At 42.8% G+C, this 24,106-nt stretch overlaps 1 pseudogene; it reads left to right on the top strand.

The window, feature by feature from the left end:
• The first annotated feature begins 5,100 nt into the window (after positions 1-5,100).
• Positions 5,101-11,502, top strand: LOC124109428 (eukaryotic translation initiation factor 3 subunit J-like; annotated as a pseudogene).
• Positions 11,503-24,106: the final 12,604 nt, after the last annotated feature.

The following is a 24,106-nucleotide window of genomic DNA, read 5'->3' as shown; positions in this document are numbered from 1 at the left end:
ATGCCTCAGAGAAAATTCATACTAGGGGTGGGAAAAGAGGCTAGTAAGGTCATGGGCACAGCCCTCAGCAACATCACCATCATTGTCATCCCCATCGCCATCCTAGATAATAGTTATATAGCATTTAATCTGTGTTCTGTGCACTGTGATAGACACATCACACATATTTAATTCTCATAATTCATAATAATGTCATTATCTGCATTTTCCAGATGAGGAAAGTGAGGTACAGTCAAATAACTTACCTATGACCATCCAGTAAATTGCGAAGTTGGTGTTTGAATCCAGGTAATCTGGCCCTAGTGTTCCTGCTGCTTCTTAGGTTGTCTCTCAAGGAATACTAATAGAGTGCCGCTAAGTAGATAGCCTTATGGGCCACAAGCTAAGCTTTTGAGGCTCGGGGAATAAGCTAGAAATAGGGCCACACCTGCCAGATGAGGCCTTTGACTGAACAAAGCAAAGGGCTCCTTCCTCTTCTATCCCAACTGGGACAGTGGACACTCACTCTCTAGAGGCTTTGAGGATGATTTCTTTGCAAAGACTAGGCACATTAGTTTGCAGAAGCAGCAGATCTAAGAGCTGGTAGCATTCTCTTATGAAAAACCAGTCCCTTTGCCAGTGTACATTTGCCTAGAAAGTTCCCCAACTTTCTTATTGAGGCCAGGCTTCCTTGAGGAAATATTTCTGGGGTTGTTCCAACCTCAGCCAAGCAGAGAATCAAGACCCCAAAGTTTAACATCAAAGAATCTAATGGGGAAGATTTTAGCTTATATGTTTGGGGCACATTTAACATTGTCTTCAAAGGCCATAAACCAATAATATACTCAAGATACATCTCACTTTAGAAGCTGTCTTCCTGGAGATTGCTCAGGACAAAGGCTCTGCTCAGACACTGAGCTAACATGCTGCTTGCTGGGCTGATGGCCAGGTGCCAAGCGATCCTGGAAGCAGGATGCCTAAACTGGACACTGGGGTTTCAGGTGGTTGAGCTTATCTGTGTTTTCTGGCAGGGATGAGTTGTCAGAACTGCTTGTCTTCTGAAGTCACTCTCTTGCTCAGGTGAAACCCCTATGTTGTTGAGAGATATATCGTCTTCTAATCTGAGGGTAAGGGACAATGTGCACCTATATTATGCCAAGGTGGTCTCAAGTCAATGAGATGCAAGCGAAAGATGGGGATGAGAGGATATCACTGGTTTATTCATTCACATTTGATCTTCACTCTGTCCAAAGAACTGCTAATATGCTGATAGATCTGTCAGGTTAAACTCACCTGACAACCTGAACATCCACCACGTACCCAGCACGTGAGCATGGTTCATTCTACTATTGTTCCCACTTTTTTTTTTATTTTTTTTAAAACTATTGTTTTTTTTAATAGAGAGAGAATTTTTTAAGTATTTATTTATTTTTTTTAGTTTTTCAGCGGACACAACATCTTTGTTTGTATGTGGTGCTGAGGATCGAACCCGGGCCGCACACATGCCAGGTGAGTGCGCTACCACTTGAGCCACATCCCCAGCCCTATTGTTCCCACTTTTGCCATGGTCTTGCCTGTAGGTTGGTGGTCCCTCTAGTTCTATTGCCTTTGGCCTTGCCATGGTTTGGGTATGGTTTGAGTGTGTACCCCCAAGGGTTCAAGGAATATTGAAACTTAATCCCCATTGTGAAATATTAAGGAGACGGAAATTCAATTCAACTATTTTTAGCAGCAAGGCCCGTGTGAGATGATTAGGGTTAGATGAGGTCATCAGAGTGGCATCCTCGTGATTGAATCCCACTGAATTCACAGAGGGAAAGAGATCAGAATGCACACCAGTGTACTCTTTGTCTCTTGTCTTGTGTTTTGGTTTGGATCAGGAATGTCCCCCAGAGGCTCATGTGTGGAAGGCTTGGTCCCCAATTCAGCATTGTTCAGAGGTGTGCCTTTGGTGAAGTAATTGGATCACGAGGGCTCTGACCTCATCATGCATTCATCTACTGAAGGAGTCAAAGCTGATGGCATTGGGTGGTGGGGGAAATGGTAGAAGGTGGGGTCCAGTTGGAGGAAGTAGGTGACTGGACATGTCACCAACCCCTTGCTCTTCCTCTGCTTTGTGGCTGCCATGAGGTGAGCAGCTTTGCTCTGCCATGATGTTACTGCCTTGGAACCAGCTGGCCATGGAAGGAAACCTCTGAAACCAAGAGCCCAAGTAAACTTTTCCTCCTAAGTTGTTTTTCTTAGGTATTTTGATCCAGTGATGGAAAGCTGGCTAATATGCAGTGTCCTCTGCTGCCTTGAGACTCTGCCAGCAAGAAGCCATCACTAGATGTAAGCCCTCAACCTTTGCTCAAGATCCCTGAGCCAAAATAAACCTCTTTTCTTTACAAAACCATCAGCCTTTGGTATTTCTTTATAGTAATGAAAAAATTGACTAATGTAGGCTTGGGCAGGACACCGACTTTGGCCCATGGAATGTGAGTATGCATGATCCAGGCCACATCAAATTAGAGGCTTTCATTGTATTTCTATGGTTTGTCTCTTTCTCTACCTCTGTTTCTCCAGAATCTTCTGCTTGAGGATAGCATGACCAAGGAAGTATCTACCCCTTCAGCTTGAGTTGCCAAATTAGAACCACCTGCTTAAATCCTCATCTCAGGGTCCCTTGTGGGAGAACCTAAAAAAACACAAAAAGGCTATACATTGAATCTGTTCATAGCCTTCTCCTCAAAGAAATCTGATAAACACACTCTGCATCAAAAAACTTCACCCAGCTCTTCTTAGAACTAAATTAGATGACTTTATCTCATATGCCTGCCCAATCCCTCCATGTCAGCTAAGCTTGGGCCACAAGAACCCAGTAGAATTTTTCATGGATCTGTGCCTTTCTTCCCACTTCTCTCCTCTCTGGTGACCTGAACCCCTCACTCACTCATCCTTTAACTGAAGCTGTGAAGGCTCCTCAGGCATCCCAGACAGACTTAGTTACTTCCCTGGGGTCCTTCCTGATCATTGTAAACTGTGAAAACACAGGGATTTCAGGTGTCTCAAGCTCAGGACTCACATCTCAGAGCCCAGAAATCATCCTTCACCTGAGGTGCAGTGCACAAGTTGACTGGAGTAGCTGAAGTGCAAGGATAATGCAGGCTACAGAGGGATAAAGTGACTTTGTTCAGTCTTTCACAGGCTCCTAACCATTTTTCCTGAAGGAAGAAGACCAAAAGACTGCAGGCCAATGGTCCTGGGATATGGATGGGGTGGGATAAAAGTTCAAGGATCAGCCCAGGAAGGTGCCCAACAGAACTTATCATCTTGCTTCTGTTTTAGCCACAGACCAACCCAGAGCACAACCACTATATATTAGGATCATCCGGGAAGTCTTTCTTCAAAATATCTAGTGAATCCCAGTCTTTGGTATTCTTTAGAAAATCACAAAGCAGATTAATACACACAATCATAATTTAGACCCTCTGGGCTTTAAAGACACTGTGCCTACCACAAGGCCCAATTTCCCAGGTGACCCCAACGAAGTTGGAGTTCAGTTGTGCATAGACTTTGGTGCCTCCTCCAGCACCTCTCTCTCTCTTTCTCTCAAATGTTCATGGAATATATATGAAGAGACAGTCCTAGATCTCTCTTCCTTCAGATTTTTTAACCATCTCAACAAGGCTAACACCACCAATGGGACCGGTAAATCTCATTGGTTCACAGTGATTTTCAATTGCTCTGAGCTCAATATTATTTTAGATTTCACTTGCTTAGAGCTGGTTATTTACTACGATACCTTCTTCCTGGGCACATGAAAAAACGACATTCTCAGTATCCTTGGCAGGTAGGCATGACCAAGTGACTGGCCTCTTCTCACTGGCTCTGAGTGGAAATGCCATCACCCCTTCTACAAAAAATGGAGGAAACCCATACAATTTTCAAAATCATAATTTTTTGAGCCAATCAGATGGCCAAGATCAGAAGATAATTAAATTACAAAGAGGGGAAAGCCTTTCTGAGATGGCACACTTCTATTGTTTTACCCCATGTAAAGCACAAGGTGGGGGTGGGGTATGTGTTTGATGTAGGTAGGAAGAAATAAATTGGTTAAAATTTTAATAAAATCTTAAAAGCCATGTGGAGAATAGGATGTCAACTTGGATAGGGAAATTCACACCTCCTTGCAATTTCTTATCCATAGGTCTCTCATAAGTAAGATCAGGCCAGGGCAGGAGAGTGAAGAAGATCCCTTAGAAGGAAAGGTATTCAGAAGCTTAGGAATAGGTTCAAGCCCCACTCACTTTCCTAGACACCTTTATAAGCATTAAGCCACTGAGAAAGGGGTGTGATTGTCTTCCCTAGAATACAGGCAAATGGGGCTGGGATATAGTTCAATTGGTAGAGTGCTTGCTTTGCATGCACTCGGCCCTGGGTTCAATCCAAGAAAGAAAGAAAGGGGGGGGGGAAAGAAAGGGGTAGAAAGAAAGAAAGAAAGAAAGAGGTAAATATCTATTGCTTCTGGAGAGAAATAGAAACAAAACTCATCATCTTTTGATAGAATGGTAGGAAATTGTCTCGACCTGAGGACAAACACTACTGGAGGAGGAAAAGCAAACATCCTATTACTGGGCTGAGGGCCCGGATCCTATGTCAACACAAAATAGGGTACTACCTTCCTTGGGAAGGAAACTCCTTCCCAAGCACGACCACAGATACACAGTTTGGCTGTCAGGGAGTGAGGGGCAACAAATACCCAGTCACAAATCCAAACTGCAGAGTGCCTGTCAAAGCCTGAGGCTGGACCCTGTTTAGGAGGTTAGCATGGGATAACAAGGGAGGAATGGAGAGAAAGGAGAGTTCAGAGATGCCCTCTGAGGCACCAAAGCTGAGGGGAACAGAGAAAGGTCCCCAGCATCCCCACTCTGTGTCCAGTGAAAGCACCTGGTAATGACAGCCCACTGCTCAAGGAACTGGAATCTCGTGCGGCACTGAAGGTAATACTAGTAACAACAAGAAAACACAATGAAGGACTGGCACCCAGAATAGATAAAGAACTCTCACTACTCAATAATACAGAAACAAAAAATTCAACTTAAAATCTGGGGGGAAAAAAATCAGGGTCCTACACCAAAAATGAGGTAAGGTTGCTTGGCAAAGGAACTCGTGAACGGATTCTCAGTACAATTAGACCTCGAGAGAATGCAAGTTAACACAAGGAGATACCGTGACTCCACCATCAGAAGGACTAACATCGACACACCTGACCATACCAAGTGCTACCTGGGATTCAGAGCAACTCGCTCCTCCATTGCTGGGAGTACAAAACGATCCAACCACTGTGGACGAGTGTGGCAGTTTCTTCCGAAGCTAAATACATGTTTACCTCAGGGCGCTGAAATCCCACTGCCAGGTGTAGACGGAAGAGAAATTTGTTCAGAGAGGGGGCGGGGCCTCGGCCTCGTTCCCAGCCGGTCCTGAGCCGCCTACAGCGACCCCAGGGACTTGCGGGTCACCACAGCGTTAGCTTCCCTGGGGCCAGGGCGCACCGGCCCACGCCCTGCTGGAGCTGGCTGCGACCGCGGGACACTGTTTCCCGGGACGCAGGCAGGTTCTCCGTGGAAGACCCAGTGTGGAAGTTGGGGCAGGGGACGAAAACACAGCCAGCAGGGACCCCCGGGAGGGCTAGGACCAGGAGGAAGAAGTTAGGATAACTGGGATCACCATGATGATTGAAAAAAAAAGGGAGGGGTGATGGGGGGCAGCAGAAGTCAAAACCAGACATTAAAATTTTAGGGGGAAAAAAAACAAACCTCTTCTGCTATTTCTTTTCTTTCTTTCTTTCTTTTTTCGTTCTTTTTTTAAAGGAAGAACAACAACAGAAGAAAAGGCAAACAGAAATTAAAAAGAAGTTAGAACGTGAAGAACTTAAAGAGTTAACACCAGAACAATTAGCAGATAAACTATGGCTAAAGAAATTACAAGGAAAGCCAGAGCTTGAATTAGCAAAAGACACTTTTGGTGTGAATAAATGTTTGTGGAATAGATGCTATGAACCCATCTCCCAGAGATGATTTGACAAAGTTTGGAAAGTTACCAAAGATAAAAATAAAACTACATGATAGCAAAAGTCACTATATCATGCCAGTTTGGGGAAGCCTTAGTTGGAGATGTACTTTTTTGGAAACTGATGACTTGAAAAAGATTGCCAGTTCATTGATTTTGTAGTGAAAAATAGCAGCAGCTTTGCTTTCATTTGTGCCACATGCTACCATTAGAAGTGCAGTATCAAGTGCTGGTTTTTTAACCCCTTGACCCTTAGGTGCTAATGTGCAAATGAGGGAACTTGGATCTTGCTGCTAAGGGGTTAAAATCAGGAAACTTGGTTGCTAGTAAATCATGGTTTGCAAATAGAACAACCCTAATGATGTTGTTATTGTTGCTAACTAATTGCATGGCAGCAGTCACAAAGTTGAAAACGAAATTTGCAACCTGACAAAATTATGTAGTATTTACCAGCACCATTCAGTAATGTTACCTTAACCACACCTCCTACTTCATAATTTGTCAAGAAAAGCAATTTGTAACAAGGGCATGTGACATACACCTAGTATTAAAATTGTTTTGTTTTAAAATTGAGTGTGAGGATACGTTATAAAAGAAAGAGAAAATACATGTTCACACGAATACCTCTCTGCAAATGTTTATATTAGCTTTATTCATACTCTCCTGTGAAATACACACATCTCCATTCATTATTCAATAGAATGGATAAAGAAATTGTTTATGTCCAGTTAAAATGAATTAATTGAAGAATGCAAGAACATTAATAAACCTCATAAGGATTATGCTGGGAGAAATGAAAACAAAAAGACTGAAAAAGTTAAATACTGGGTGGTTCTATGCCATTTAGAAGTCACAAAACTATTGGGACAGAAATCAGACTAGTGCTTTCCAGGGACAAGAGTGTGAGAAGATTAGTTACAGTGGACTATGAGAGAATTTGGGGGAAGTGATGGAAATGCGCTCGCTCTCTCTCTCTCTCTCTCTCTCATATAATACCTTCATTTATTTATTTATTTTTATATGGTGCTAAGGATCCCCAGTGCCTCATATGTGCTAGGCAAGTGCTCTGCCACTGAGCCATATCCTCAACCCTTCCATATCTTGATTGTGATGGTTGTCACACAATTTGTTGACACACAACTATATCTTTAAAGGGTGATTTCTATTTTATGTAAATTATACCACAGTAAAATATAATTCTAAACCTGACTTTAAATATTTTTAAAATGATCATGGGGTAGGATGGGGCCTCTTCCCACACTGTTCTCCTTTCCTGACTGTCACCTGGACATGATGGTAGCCTAGCTATGCTGATGGCAAAGCCCAGACCAATGCTACTCAAAGAGTTTTCCAGCACCAATCTGCAAAGAGATAAGGAGAGAAATTCAGAACATGAATTTAGAAACATTTATAACAAACAATTTCAGCAACGTGTCTGTTGTACCTAATATTAAAATACTTGAAGCTTGTGTTTTGTATGTTTGTGTCTTCTTTCCCTTTATTTTTTCATGAGTTCATTTTTATAATGTTTTATAACAAGTTTTGATCTGCAGTAGATTGAATATAAAAATTGAGTTCTTCACTTCATGGAGTGTGAGAAGTACTTTCCTAGGAATGGTGGAGCAATTTGGAAGGAACCTGCATCCCTGAATGACTACATGGAGCAAAGCCACCTGGCAGCCTGGAAAGCTCCTCTTAGGCTATTGCATGAATGAAAAACTTTGTTCTTTAAGCCACAGTATTATAGTGTCTCTTCATTAGAGAAGCCAAACCTGGGATTTTCTAAGTGCATGCTATTAGCTAACTCTAGGCCAATTCTTTTTCTTTTTTAAAAAAATATTTATTTAGTTAGTTAGTTTTAGTTTTAGGTGGACACAATATCTTTATTTTACATTTATGTGGTGCTGAGGATCGGCCCAGTGCCTCATGCATGCTAGGTACTCTACTACTGAGCCACAATCCCAGTCCCTAGGCCAATTCTCTATTCCTAGGAAGAGCTACAGCCAGATCTTTTGGAGAAAAGGACAGACTCAAAATATACAGAGGATGCCTACTAAAGACAGAAGGTAAGAGCTAAAAATTTTCACTTTCTGGGAAGGTAGCACATTGCAGATGGAGGAGTGGAGCCATTCTGACAGCCTGTGAGTCCTTCATGAAACTTGGTTTTCTCTGCTTGTCTGTGGACAGACCAGGACTTCCATCAGCAAATACAATGGCAGTAGTTTGAACATCTAGAATGCTTAGAGAGAGGGCTCTTGGGCCTCCCCTTTACCAGGCAAACTGAGGATGGGTAACTCTTTTATTGAATAATGGGTAATTGCTTTTATTGAAGGTACCCTGGAAGTGTAACTCACCCATCAACTCTGCCATTTCCTGATTGTTAACTTCATTCCCCCCTCAGTTTCCTCATCTGTAAAATGGAGGATAATAGGATAACGACTGTGCCCACCCTGTCATAGGATGTTTCAAGTTTTCAATGAGAAGCAATTCATTATAAAGAGCTAAAACTAGACCAGGATCATTGAAAGAACTTGATAAATGTTAGCTATTGACTGATTTAGTTGCAAGCCAATTACCCTTTGTAATGAGATGATCTTTCTTTGGTCACCAGATGGTCCCCACAGTGCTGAAGGCTGGAGGTCTTAGATACAAACCTGAGTGGTGTAACTTGATTCTAATGCAGTAATTTGAGTTTAGGGGCTGACGCTATACTTCAAATGTAAAAATGGTGATTAGAGAACTTACAATGGATATTAAATTATACCTAGTGATGATCCGATTCAAACCCAGACTCAAATTCTCGCTGCCTTCAAGAATTTTCATACCAGGTAGTAGTACATGAGTACAGTGCCTTCCAGTTTACAAAGCAATTTCACGTCCATCATTTGACATTAGCTTCACAGTGCCCAGTGAAGTAGAAGGGATTATTGTATCTGTAGCACAGATGAGGCAAGGGACTCAGAGGTTAAGTGGCTCACCCAAGGTCACAGGGTTAATGAGAGGATAGGTGGGGCTCAGAGCTGCATCTGGCTCCAAGTCCATTTCTTTTTCTCAGATACTTTCTTGCCTCTTCAGGTTGGTCTCACCTGACTCAGAGCACACCTCCACACAGTCATTCCTACATCACAATTTGTAACCAAGCAAAAGATTAAGAATAGTGATGATCAGTTTGAACCCTATAAATTGCTAATATTTGAACTAAAAAATGTCAATTTCATATAGTTCAACCTAATAATTAACACTTATTTGACTACTTACTAGGGATTATGCACCAAGCCAAGTACTTTAAATTACATTGGTATATATAATCACAATAACCCTCTTGTCTCCATTTTTGGGATGAAGAAGCCAAGGCTAACGGCTGCAAAGCTAATAAGTAATGGGGCAAAATTTAAATCCAGGCATCTAAGCCCAGGAAAGAAGTACTTAACGACCATATTACCCTACCAAGTCATTTCCCAGCAAGAATATGTGAGCTCCTAATGACAGAAACCACAACTTATTTGAACTGTACTGCATGCAACATCTAGTATTCATATATCCATCCATTTATTCAACAAATTTGAAAGCCTACTAAACTTCTCATTATGAAATCCATATAGGTCTCGAGTATTTATACAAATCTTGTAGTTACACTGACTGTTCTTCATTCTAGACTCTTTTCAAAGGTATTTGTGTATCAAACATTTTTAGAAAATAGAGATGGTTTCTCCCTCTAGAGTAAAGGTCAGATAGACTGTCCAGTTTAAAAGAATCAGGTTCCCTGAGCTCAGTGTCCCTTCTCTGTAACTTACTCAGTATGCAAGTGTTATCTGGCCTGCTTTATGTTCCTCTATGGAAATCAGGACTTGGGAAACCATTACAAGATGCTAATGCTCTGGTTGCTACTATTATTATGAGTGATAAACTATGTTTTCTCTTTGACCGGGGGTCTCTTATCTTCTATCAGGCTACCCTGTGACCTTTTAAGTAGGATAAAATCTCAGACTCTGAGTTCTCAATAGTACCATGAGACTATTGATTAAATGAACAAATTCATGCAATGAGCACTCCCTGTGCACAGAGCACTGGTGTCCTAAACATCCTCAGTGTCTCTTGGGGAGCTTAGGTTTCACTTGCAGAGAAGTAGTACAAGGAAATATCCAAGGGAGTTGGTCTGGTCTTGCTGGGCTGATCAATGATCTGTGAGACAGCCATATCATGCTATCATTTATTGAGAACCTCTGTGTGTCTGATTCCAGATTTCCAACTCAATCTGTACTTAAGAAGCACTTTGGTGTATGTATGTATGTATGTATGTATGTATGTAGGGGTTCAGGGGATTGAACCAGAGGTGCTCTACCATTGATCTACATCCCTAGCCCTTTTTATTTAGTTAGTTTTTTAAATCTTGAGGCAAGGTCTTGCTTACTTGTTAAGGCTGGCCTTGAACTTGCAATCCTCCTGTCTTAGCCTTCTGAGTCACTGGGATTAAAGGCATGCACCACCACACCCAGCTCTAAGGAGCACTTTGTAAATGCTTACTGAGCAAAGGAGTCATTCACCTATTCGACAAGTATCTATTGAGTGCCTACTGTGTTCCTAGCTCTGTTCTAGGATTTGGGACAGTAAGATGGGGCCTTTTAACTGATGGAAGAGACAGTCAGCAAACAAGCCACTATGCTTGCTTGTTAACAAGCATACAAGCAAACAAGCCACTATGCTTGATTGTTAACTTCATTTCCCCCTCAGTTAAACTACATAGGTAAAGGAAATATCAAACAGAAAAAAAAAAAACTTGCCAAGATTTATAGAAGAAAATGTGTTAAAGAGTGAGTAGGAATCCCTTTAGAAGTGGTAGTTAAGAGAGGTCTCTCAGAAGAGAGGACTTCTGAGCTTACCCCAGAATAATGAGAATAAATATTGCTAAGGTGAGGGGACAAGAACTCAAGGAGTCAGAATGGGGCTACTATGTTTGAGGGACAGCAAGGAAGCTGATGTGGATAGAGCCCAGCGAAGCAGGGGGAAGTGGTGGAGATGACCACAGAGAGTCAGGGGTCAGATTAGGGAACACTTCTGATGCACTAATTTAGGATATTTCCTGTCAAAATGACAGTGGGCACAATTGAACACTTTCATTCAGAACCCCTCAGTGACAGTATGAAGGCTTGTTACTCTGCAGAAGGAATTCCATCCTGCACCGTGAGATGCTTCTATCTAATGCTGACATGTGTGAAGCAAGTAGCATGACTACCTAGAGAATGGGTATTTAACAAAATTGCACCTATCATGGAATTTGGACTTTTTAAGGTAGAGATTCTGTGACAGTTCAGTTGACATGGGCTTTTACAGAAAAACAACAACAACAACAAAAACCTTCCTGGAGATCGAAGAATAAAAGTAAGGATCTCCTATGATTATGTGCTACATGAGGCCAACAACACAATAGAGGACTACCAGACCTCAGAGGAAGCCCTTGAAGGTGTGCACTGAGCCTGGAGCTATTAAAGGAAGGACACAAGGCAGGAGCACAAAACTGGGGAGATTTGCAAATATCAGAGCCTCCCACAACCACCTTTTTGAATGTAGCTAAAGGAAATATTTTTAAAAGAAAAGAGAAACTAACGAACAAAAATGCAAACAACCCCTTTTCCCCAACAAACACAACTTCTAGTATTCAAACCCAGAGGAGTAACTCAGTAGATAAGAGCAGAATAGTGTCATGAAAAAAGTAAGACCTACTAAGAATGATCAGTAAGACTATATAATTCCCTCCAGATGTGGTAGCCCAAGCCTGTAATCCTAGCTACTGGGGAGGCTGAAGCAGGAAGATCACAAGTTCAAGGCCAGCATCAGCAACAGCAAGACACTGCCTCAAGATAAAAAATAAAAGGGACCGTGGGGACTATGGATGTAGCACCGCTAGGCTCAATACCCAGTACCAAAAAAAAAAAAAAAGAAGAAGAAGAAGAAGTCTTGTAATTTCATAAAGCTTGAGTAAATTTCTAGAAGGAAATATATTGCAAAATATATTGCAAAAATATATTTTGATCAATATACATTGACCAAAATGATGTAAGAACTAGCTATTCACACACACACACACACACAAAAAAAAAAAAAACCCAAGATTGGAAGAGTCAGAAATGTGGACAGCAGTCCAGATGAAAGAGTGGAATTATAGCTTTTATAAAATATTATTGTAAAATATTATTTAGTTAAAACAGTTGAAAAGAAAGGTCTCTCCTGATTTCAAAACTGGAATGCAAGTTTTGAGAAAACACATGTTTTCCAGAATAGGCCTATTTATATATTGTTGTATTTATCAGAGTCATCTTCCTCTAGAAGTCAGTCTCTCTGGCTGACAGATTCACTAGCGAAGGTATAAGAATTATTTAAAAAAATCAAGACGACCCCATTCGCCCTTGAGTGTCTTTAGGCATCATGGCTTTCTCTTTGCTACTGGCAGCAGTTTTAATAAGTTGCCCTGTCCAGATTCCCCTAATGATACGCTTTCTACATAAAAAAGGGCTTGTGAAACCTAATTCCTCTGACAGAAGCGAGCTCGGCTCTCTGAAGCAGTGAAGATTTCAGATTTCCACCGGGTTTCCTTGCACCTGCCCTTGTGAGGCATGAGGTTTTGTGTGCAGAAGCCTCCAGGGGTTGAAATTTAGCCCTGTCCATGTAGCAGGAAGGTCAGCCGAAGTCACTGGGTCCCAAGACACTGGACTTCAATCTCTGACCAAAAACAAAACATCAAAACACTTCTATTCACAGGGACGTGCTTAGCAGTGCGCTGGCATTTACAAATGTAACGCTGCACCGCAAGGCTTGGAGAAGGGGCTCTGCTTAGAAAGTCGATTGTTCTTTAGAGATCTGACAACCTCTATGTCAGCCCGGCTCCAGCAAACACTGAGAGAAAGCCGGCCTCCTCCAGGCTGAGCCCTGCTGCCACCTGATACCTGAATGAAGAGCAGAGCCAGCAAAATCCAAACTCATTTCAGGACGTCTGCTTCTGTGGGAAATGGTTTTGGCTTTCTCAAAAACCATTTATGTGGAAAAAATTAATTTTTGATTGACTTTTAAAGACTGATGTTACCTAACCCTCTAATCAGATGGGAATTCTTTTATGGAGAAGAAAACCTTTACTCCATTTACCTGTGTATTTCTTAGTAAGTGCTTTCTCACCTGGAGAGTACTCTCAATTTATACTACCATTATTTGCCATAATGATGATAATTACAATGGTGGTCTGTGCTAAGTGAGCGCTTACCATGTGCCGAGCACCGTGCTGCTCAGGATGCACAATGAGCAGGAAGATTTGGTTACCTTCTCTTTGCAGAGAGGATACTGAGGCTCAGAAAGTTCAAGGGGCTCACCAGAAATTATGTGGAGAATAAATGGCCACATTCAAGCATGGACTTGAAGCCCAGCTCTCTAGTGCACTAGGCCCTGCTTTGCTTTACTATGAATGCGCGCACGCGCGCACACACACACACACACACACACACACATAACCCTAGAACAATGAAAGAAACTTCCTCCAAAATAGTCTGAAAAATCTCAATTTAATTTGGCAAACCATGAATAGTTGCCGATCATGTTTGGAACTCTGTGCTCTGCCCAACCCTTCTACTCCTGGGCACCCATAGGGTAAGGAACCACCTACACAGGGGATATAGCCTGGACCCAAGGCAGAATGCAAACAGCACACCAGAGGCACTAAGAACAGTGCGCAGTCAGAACAGAGAGGATCCATTCATTCCAATGAGCCACTCTCATTTTTTTCAAAGGAAGGGGTATCCAAGCTGAGACTTAGAAATGAAGAGAACGTTTTACAATGACAGTAGCTTTTTTTTTTTCCTTTAAAAAAATAGTGGTGAGATTACTGCACAAGATTTAGAAATACAAAGAAGCATAAAGAGCAAAATAAAAATTAGCTTCAATTCCATCGCCTAAAAGTAACCACATTTCTCTGTCATCAAAACAACTTATCAGAGGCATGATTTACAGGTAATAAAATGCACATGTTTTAAATGAAATTTGTTGGGTATTGACAGATGAATATACCTGTTTAACCACCATACTTGTTGAGGTATGGAGCCTTTCTATTGCCCCAGAAAATTCCCTCATGTCCCCCTTCCACTCAATTCTATTCATTCCTGGCTCCACACACCCACTAATTTACTTTCTATTTACTTCAGTTTTATCAGTTGTAGAAATTTCACATAAATTGAATCATGTAACATGTACTATCTTGTGTTTCCGTTCCTCAGCATAATCTTTCTAAGATCCAGACATGATAGGTGGACAGACAGATCAATAGACCCATCAGTGAATCACACTATTTGCCAACTTGTATTCCATTTTTCAAATGCACATGATACATCTATCATCTGTTGGTGGGTCCTTGGGCTGTTTCTGGTTTGGGGCTGCTATGAAGAACACTGCTATGAACACTTGTCTATTAGTCTTTGAGTGGACATATATAGTCATTTCTCTTTGGAAAATACCTAGGTGTGGAACTACTGAACCATATAATAAGTGCATGTTTAACTGTAAAGAAATTGCCAGATTGTTTCCCAAAGCAGTTGTACCATCCTGCCAGTCATACACGAGGGCTACAATTTCTCCAAATACTTGTCCAGACTTGAAATTTTTATTCTTTTAGTATTATTCCTTTGAGGGTCTCATGATGGTTTTAATTTGTCCATCCCCAGTGATAATTACGTAGAGCATCTTTCCATATGATTATTGGCCATTCATATAGATATTCTTTTGTAAAATGATAATTCAAGTTTTGTCATTCTTTATGTTGTTATTTTACCACAAAATATTATTTTAAATTTAACATACAATCAGATTAATGCATCATCTGTGGATATTAGTTATCCCCAAGAGCCACTCTGAGAAGACGACAGAAGAGGATAAAATCACCATTAGTGTAAGATGTTCCTGAGACAAAACCTGTTTCATTTTTAATATAAATCAGAGTTAATTCCTGACACTTATCTTTCCTTCCCCCATTTTTTAATCTGACTGTTTTTCTTCTTCAGATGAGCAGACGCGGGCCCTCTGTCAGGTGTGTACATCATAGCCATCACCTTCCATTCCGTGGCTCTCCTTTTCATTTTCTCTCTCATTTTGGAAAGCAGATGCTATTTAGTTTTTATGAGGTCCCAATCATTTTTATTTCTTCTTTTCTCATTCAAGTATTTTGATTCCTCCCAAGGATGTATTTGCCTACCCCCAGATTGCAAAGCATTTTCTCCCAGTTTTCTTCTGAAAATGTTACAATTTTAACCTTTACATTTAGTCCGTGATCTATTTTGACATAGACCTCTTGGGGTCTATTTATATGCTTTTCTTACAAAGATCTCATGCTCATTTTTTCATGGGGTTGGCTAGGGGCCTGAGAGCAGGGAGAAGGTGGCCTAAGCCCCACACTCAGGTGCGAAGGCAGAGAGGGGATGTGCAGGTACGTAAAACTATGGCTGGTTGTACCCATAGAGAGTGAGGACTAGGAAGCAGCAGGTTTCCTGAAAAGAAGGGCAAGGAAGAAGGTGAGATCCCATCTCATAAGAGCTTAGGCCTCCGTCCTTCCTCCTCCTGGGCCTGTATGTGAAGGTCCACATGCAGAAGGAAGAGGACTTCCAGACTGGTCCTCCCTCCTTCTCTTTGCCATCTCTTCTTCTTGTCACCGCACCTCTGGTCCTCTGGCCAGTTCCTTTCATATATCTTTTTTTTGCCTCTGTCCCTAAGGCTCATCTCCACCATGAAGCCTTTCCCAGTCATCTCACTGAAAGCAGCCAGTACCAGACCAGCACTAAGGGTAGGAATAAAACACATGCCGTGATCAGGCCAAGCTGCTGGCACCAGCCCCGGGCTCACATACCACCTGTGGTGCCCAGCAGAAGCCAGTACCACAGCCTTGACCTCACCTAAGGATTTAGGAAGTTCCAAGCTCCTTCCTCAACAGCCTCTCCTGTGGTTCTCACAGCCCTCTCATGGAAAGTAGTCTTTCAGGTTCACCTAGCATGGCAATTTGTCCTCAGCAGATGTTCTATAGGGTTTCCTACCTGGAGAATCTATGGTCTCAGGTGCCTCCTAAGTTTGAAGCCTTAAAGATGAAGTCTAGCGTCCTTCCTTCCTAAACTCCCTGCTCTCCTGTGGACACAACATTCCCAGGGTGTGGACTATTCTACCCTCCCAGAACAGGGCTGCTCCAGCACCTGATGCAGAAGTGTCCAACAGTCTTGGCATGTCAGAACTCTGTGTCCTGGGAAGCCCACTGGGTTGGAAGGTGGGCAGCATTTGCTTGGGTACATCTCAGACTCTTGCAGGCATCAGCACAGTCATTGAGTGACGGTGACTTCATCACTCTCAATTCAATTGCTCTGGTTTGCACCAGGGAGTGTCCCAGAGGGAGAATTGAAAATTTCATTATATGAAGATGCAGGGTAAGTTCTCTACAAACAAGTGTACACCAGCTAATGGCTGCTAGTTTGACCTTGGCAACAGATAGGAAAGGGTGTGCATATGGTCCATGCACAAAGGACCTGAGCTCCAATCTCTTGGATGAAACAAATGGTTGTAATAGGGGTTATAAACAAATCTAGGAACAGTGCTGAAAACTCCTGCCCAGATAGGAAGGAAATACAACTAACCCACTGTCCCCTGCTCTATCTGGGACCCTCTTGGAAAGGGATGCCTTCCTCAGAACAGGAGCTACAGCGACCGAACGCTTTTCTTGCTGAATCCTCACCCCAACTCATCTCCATGTTTTGATGTCACCTCCTCCAGGATTCACCATGGTCTCTGCCCACCTGCTCTTCCAGGCTCTTTGGTCCGAAGGCTGAGTTAGAGGAATAAAGGAGTGTGTGAGAGGAGGGTGAGCTAGCAGATTCCTTCTGGTTCTAACCTTGGTGTTGTGCTTATTTATTTTCTTTCCCAACTCACTTGTCAGTCAGTGGGTCCAAAGATAATTCACAATTAAATGACAACAGCTCCAGTCCCTGCCTATTCAAGTAGAATCTCATGCTGCTTCCTGGGCCCCCTTCTCCCTATGCTGACATCCTTCAAATGGTTTCTGTCTCCCTCAATGCAAAAGAATTTCAACATTCTGTCACAACCCCCAAAACCCCACCACCACCAAGCCAAAGGGAGGTCCTGCCTGCTTAGCTCTTCCCTGTAATCTACAAAGAGAGTTATTTCAGGGCTCTTCCTGGCGCTAGAAAAAGAAAGAGATGTGGGGGTTCTGGAGGCAAGGCAGTCTAATAAGGTATGAGACAACTGGGAGTTCCCATCCTGCCTGCAACACATCACCAGGTGACAGCCTCTGAGAGGAGGGGAGAATGAAGTACATTGGCCTTGATTCTCTATTTCTAGATTTCTGGTTCCTACCTGAATGAAACTGGTATCAAGGGTAGAGCTGGAGTTTTAGATAGAGAACAGGAGAATTCACACAATAAAAATCCTTATTCTCACCACTCACTATTCCCCAGCCCAAATAATAATGTCATTAGCTGCTGTCCCATCAGCTGATGGGAGCCAAGGAAAGAATGAGTGGTTACTCCCTTCCCTTGAGACATCCTGCAGCCCGTGGCCAATCACTGAGAGTATAAAGCAGGACAAAGGCCAGAGACTCTTCACACTCCAAAGCATCCCATGGGATTAGGCAGAGGCTGGACTTTTTATTGTTGCCTAGCTTTTGCCTGGCACATCCTTGTTTCCTTGCCCCTGTCCCAGTTTTAGCTAGAAACACTCATTCAGTAAATCACCTGCTCAAAAATTCCCCATCAAGCCTTTGCTTTGGGGGAAGGCAACCTAAGACAATTGGCCGGGCTTTCAAAATAAGATATGGCTCTCTCTAAGGCCTACAACTGATAGCAGGAGATGATCATGTTTCCTGCATGGGCTCAGCCTCCCAATCAGTCCTGAGATTCATTGGCTATGTTCATATTCCCTCATCTGTAGTGATGACTCTATGATATAACTTGGATATATAATGCCTCCCCCACCGCACAGAAAAATGCCCCAGAATATATCAACACATATCGACTCCCATTGGGACATTGACTTGTTTTCCAATCTGCTCGTTTTGATATATATTATTTCAGCCAGAGATTGGGAATATCTACGTTGCTTGCCTCAGAGTAACTGGTTCTCTGTGTTAAAGGTAAGCAACTTTGTATACTCATTGTTGACTACATCATATGCAAGCTTTCCTAGGTACATCGCTCCACAATAGACTTGATTTGGGCGTCTAGAAAACACAGCCTTCAATTGTAAGCCCGTGAAATGCTATACCATAATTACAGTTTCTAGGCACCTCTAATGACCCATTAAGATGGATTTGTAGAGCAGGCAGAGACTATGCAGCCAGAAGCAGGTGAGGCTGCAGACTGAAGGGCTTTCTCTCTGAGGGGCAGAAGCCCACCAGAAATAATCTGCTATTGAGAAAAATCACAAGGGAAGATGAGATCCTATCACCTAATAGTCATCACCACACAGAAGATCAATTCTCAAATGTTTACATTTCTTGGACTAAAAAATTACTTTGAGAATGGAGAACATCTTGTACGGGGTGGGAATAATTGGTGTCATCATTTTTAAAAACAATTTGACTTTATCTTGTAAAATGCTATTTACCCATTACCTTGTTGGGCTCATCTATTGAACTCCTAGTCATGTATTCTAGAGAAACTTTTGTACTTGAGCACCTTTTCTTTTTGCCTAGCTAGTAAAAGAGGCATTGTTTATAATGCTCCAAAGTGGAACCAAGGAATGTTCATTTTCAAAATACATAGACACATTGGGAATTCCAGGACTCAATGGAGCACTAAGCATGAATCAACTACAGCTATAGACATCATCATGGACAGACTTAGAAATGTAATTTTGAATGAAAAAAAGCAGAGTAGAGGGAGAAGATAAAGAGGGGCCTGTGAGAAGACCCCCCAGTCATGGTGATTATAGTGGGTCAAATAGTACCCCTCAAAAAAATATGTCCAAGTCCTAAAGCCCAGCACTGTGAATGTGACCTTGTTGGAAAATAGGGTCTTTGCAGATATAAATAAGGATCTTGGGCTGGGATTATCCTGGATTTAGGGTAAGACCTAAATCCAATATCTTTAAAAGAGAAAGGAGAGGGGGATTTGAGACACAGACACAGGAAAGAGGCCATGTGAAAACTGAGGCAAACATTGGAGTTCTGCTACCACAGGCAAAGAAACCTAGGAATCACCAGAAAATGGAAGAGACAAGGAAGGATTCTCCCCTAGAGCCTCCCTGCCCTGAGGATGATGCCGGAGAACTGTCTGAGAGATGAAAGTTCCACTGTTTTTATTTGTTGTTGTTTGTTTTTTGGGGGGTTTTTTGTTTGTTTGTTTGTTTTTGTTGTTTGTTTTGGCATTAGGGATTGAACCCAGGGGCACTAAACCACTGAGCCACATCCCCAGCCTCTTTTTTAAAATTTATATTTAGAGCAGGGTCTCACTGAGTTGCATAGGACCTTGCTAAACTGCTGAGGCTGACTTTGAACTTGCAATCCTCCTGTCTTAGCCTCCCAAGCCACTGGGATTACAGGCATGCACCACTGCGCCTGGCAGCTCCATTGTTTTAAGCCACACCGTGCGTGGTAATCTGTTTTTGGCAGCACTTCCTGTAAATGTTTTGGATCTTAAGTTGGGTGATCTTCAGTTTCTGAATGCTCATTTTGTGTCATCACTTACGTATATGTTACATGTGTTCTACCGCACAATGCAAGTATTACAAAACATGCCAAGAAAAGAAGGTTGAAAACACATACATAAAGAAAGCAAATTTCCTATACCTATTTTGTTGTGTTGAGATGGTAGGATATTTAATTACTTAAAATTATCCATTTTACAGATAAGAAAACTGAGGCTGGGGCAGTGAAATACCTGCTTGATGTAACACAGCAAATAAGTAGCAAAACCAGGAGATGCATGAGGATCCATTTGTAAAGTCTAAGGCTTTTCCACATAATACATACCCCCAGGTCACATTCGCTAACCTCCAGCTTGTTAACTCTCAAATACTGCATATTATCAGAGACTGCTTCATCAAAATAGGTAAACAGTACCCTCTTTATCTCAAGTTTTAGATTTCTTTTCAGATAGAGCAGCATGAACATCTTTGAGTTCACTGTTGTCACATGGTTCTATCTTTAATGGGCATTATATCTTTCAACACATCCCACCATGACCTATGTAAGATCACCTTAAGTCAATCAACGTGTTTGATCCATCCACTGCCCATTCCTTGATACCAACCACAGTGCTGGTAGTACAGAAATCTGAGATGAGGTCAAGTTCCCTCACCTGGGGTAGAGAAGAGTGGGAGTGAGGTTGCTTCTCCTGCAGTAAATAAAGGGACCAGCTGAGCAAGCCAATAAAAAGGAATCCGCTGCATGGAGACAATTACCCTGGGAGTAGGGTAAAGGGAGTAGAGTGATGTACCACCCTAGTTTGCCTGGGACTGTCCTTGTTCCAAGACTGAAAGTCCTACCTCCCAGGAATCCCCTCAGTTCTGGGAAAGCCAGAATGGTTGGCTACCCTTGGTGTCTGTGTGGGCAGGGATTTGCTTCTTTTCTTCCAGGAGCTGAAGTTTTTACAAAGGCGTTGCAATGAGAAGGCTGGGCCATCTGATTCGACTTTGTGCTTCCTTCTGGGGCCCAGCTTGAAGCCATGTTCCCCCTCCCCCTTTTTCCTATGAGAAAAGACATTTGTCAGACCCTGAGGCCAGGATGCTGGGGTTGGGGGCAGGGAACATGCCCACCCCACTGCAGCAGGTGCTGGCTTCCTTCCTTCCCTCCCCCCCACCCCCCCGCCCTTTAGCAATCAGTGTGTTTTAATTAATTGATAACCAAAGGTCAGCTTCCAAAGCTGCATCCCAGCTCCCCTGCCACCAATGCTTGTGAGGAAAAGCTGTGGTGACCTCTCCAGTGAAACCCTCAGGACAGCAGGGTACCTGCTCCCAGTCTAATGCTGGTTCTTCAGGTCCTACACCACCATCATCAACAAATGGCAGGGGCACTTCACTTCACAGTTTATAAAACCTCCTGCTTTGTATGCAATGATGTGTTGGGGTGTCAGGTAAACTGAATACATACATACTACATACTACATACGTTTGTCCTCATTTTAAAAGGACAGAGACCAAGGGTAAGGCAAGAAAGTGGCCAAGCCAGATCCCAGCCACTCACCACGATGCCAGTTCCCCTTTCTGATGACTCCAAGAACAGCAGGACCAACATTAAGAAGGAATCTCCACTTTTTCACCCTCCTACCTCCCCCATCTCCTCAAAAAATGTATCATCATCCTGGAAAACAGTCAGCAGATGGTTGATTCAAGAATAAATTTAGGACTGCCAGATTTTCTCCACCACAAAAACCTGACACTTCTCCCCTCACTACCATCTCACACACAGGGTGGAAGATGAGGATCCCAACAGACAGAGTCCAGAGCCAACCAAGGGGCCAGGAAAGCAGGAAAAGAGGTACAGGAGACCAGGGACCCTCCCCCTATATGAGCAGCTGCAGAATTCCCTACCACCCTTCAAAGGGAGTGAGTGGGTCCAAGACACTCACCGTCGGGCCCCAGAGACCTGTCTCAAAGTCCCCAGGCTGGGTATGACAGATGTTCCTCCCTTTAGTTGAGATCTGAGTCATTTGGCTCAAAATGAAAAGAACAGGGCTCATCTTTCGCTTCCCTAGCTATGAACCCAGGATTGGTTGGATTTGGCAAGATATTTCTCTGGGGCGGGGAGTCGGGGACACATGCCCATATGTGTACACAAATATGTAAGTGTGTGTGTGTATCTTCTTTGTGGGTTTGAAAATAGTGCATGAATCCATTTTCCAATATCATCTACTAAACTTAGCCTTGCTAAAAGGTCTAGCCCCTGTATTACGGGTTGGAGAGGAAGCAAAGATTTGTGGTCCCAGCTTCTGTTCTGCAGGAGAAATGAATCAGGCAATCACCATCTTTATCCCAAGTGTACACTGAGCCTGAAATAAAATAAAGGCGGGAGTAAGTAAAGGGTGATTGGAAAGGTTTCAATATCATTTCAAATTGGAGACAGGAGGAAAGAAGAGTGGCATTCTGAAGTCTCCTTCCAGGGGAAGATAGCAAGTGCAAAGTGAACCAAATCCAAAAGCTCTGGCTTTTCTGCTATTGCACAGAAGTGTTCCCACGGGCCTCCTGCTGGAGTAACAGGCTGACCACTGGGGAAGGGACCTCAGACTGTCCTTCAGATAAGACTGGTCATGACCAGAGCAACCCTGCAATCTGTAAGTTCTACCCCGGGCTTCAGGGTCCCTGCAACAGTGTTCTCTCTCATCTTCCTACCTCACTCAGGTCTCACCTATTCTGGTCTCCTTCTAAAGGTCACCAGTAAGTGCTAAAACACAGGTCTTTATTTCAACCATTCCAGAGCTATAAAATAAAAATCCTACCTGATATTCCAGAATCTTTTGTCTCTCCAGCCCCACCTTCTTTATGACCTCCCTATGCTGCTCCCCCCGATGCTCTTCCTTTTCATGCTTTTGTAACTTCAGGCTATTGCCCAGGCTCTTCCCTCTGCCCAGACATACCCGTTCCCTGCCTTGTATACTTTGTACTCCCACCTCTTACTCCATCCTCAAAGCTCAGCCTTGATCACCTTCTTTATAACACTAGCTCTGAACTGCTATTTCTCCAGGCTCCAGGAAGCCAGTCCCACTGGACTGACAATTCTGAGTCAGAATTGTCTGATCTACTGTCTCTGCCTAAAAAATAAGAGTGCCTGAAACCAGAGACTATACTTCCCTCACCTCTGCAAGCCCAGGACCAGCATCTAGGAGGCTCAGGTGAGGCCTGGCTGAAGGTGCAAATGGAGCCACAACTACCTCAACCTGCCCAGAAAGGCCCCTGGGTGGGACATATTGCTTCCAGATGACTGAAGTGCATCCTGGGGCAGATGGCATAGTTCTAGCATAGGCTCCTACCCAGACACATTGCCCAGGTGGTTCTAAATGCTCCAAAAGATTTTCCCACCTTCCCTATAGCCAATTTTAGGATCCAGTCATCCCCAAGATCAAGAGATAGAACATGTTTTTTGAGTACTTACTGAATGAGATGTACTTTACATTCATTCTCTCATGTAATCCTTAAAAAAAAAAAAAACCCTGTATGCCAGCAAATATTCCATTTTTTCAGATGAGAAAACTAAAGCATAGAAAATTAAGATGCTTTCCTTTATTTTTGTTTCCTGGGAAGTAGAGAAATGGAATTCTATTACTAAACTGTTTCCTACTAAATACCTTCATATACATCTGGTCTTTACTTTTTAAAAAGTGTGATGGGTAACATAGTAAGCACTGGGCATAAGAAACAGCTAGTAGAAGCAAATTCTTTGATTTATAAACACAAGTCAGAAGCACTGATTACCAAGTATCCCACCCCCTTCAGGATCTGGGCCAATGATTCAATTTAAATTAATGCAATCTAATAAACATCTACTGAGTGATTTTCTATGTTGGGCACTATTCTGGGCACTGGAGAAATTTTAAAAAGGTGAAGATCCCTGCCCTCAAAGACTTAGTAGAGAAAGAAAGACAGTAAGCAATACACATAATAAATAAGAAAACACATATGATTAAATGAGAAAGGGCGGGAGCTTGCCTCCAAGATGGCCCCAGTTACCCTTGCCTCTTGATATTCATGGCCTGTATGGTGGTTTCCTACACTGCATAAGACTGGCCAATGGAATCTTGCAGAATTGGCACAGCATGACTTCCAAGGCTAGGTCAGGGGACATTGCAGGTTTTTCCTTGCCCTCGTAAGAACACTTACTTTGGGGGCAGCCAACTGCTATGTCTTAAGGACACTCAAGCAGCCCAAGGAAGAGGTCCACAAAGTGAAACAGTGAAGCACTGAAGCCCTCACCAACAGCACAGCACTAATTAGCCAACCATGTGCACGAGCCATCTTGGAAGGCATCCCTCCAATCTGTAGCCTCAGGTGACATCATGGCTATAACCTCATGAGAAATCTCTCAGGACCAATCACAAAGCCATTCCCAAACTTCTGA

The sequence above is a fragment of the Marmota monax genome, unplaced genomic scaffold, assembly GCF_021218885.2.
Source record: "Marmota monax isolate L192 unplaced genomic scaffold, Marmota_monax_Labrador192_F-V1.1 WCK01_AAM20220418_F8-fsc00196, whole genome shotgun sequence".
NCBI lineage: Eukaryota > Metazoa > Chordata > Mammalia > Rodentia > Sciuridae > Marmota > Marmota monax.
This window is presented reverse-complemented; position numbering and strand designations above follow the sequence as displayed.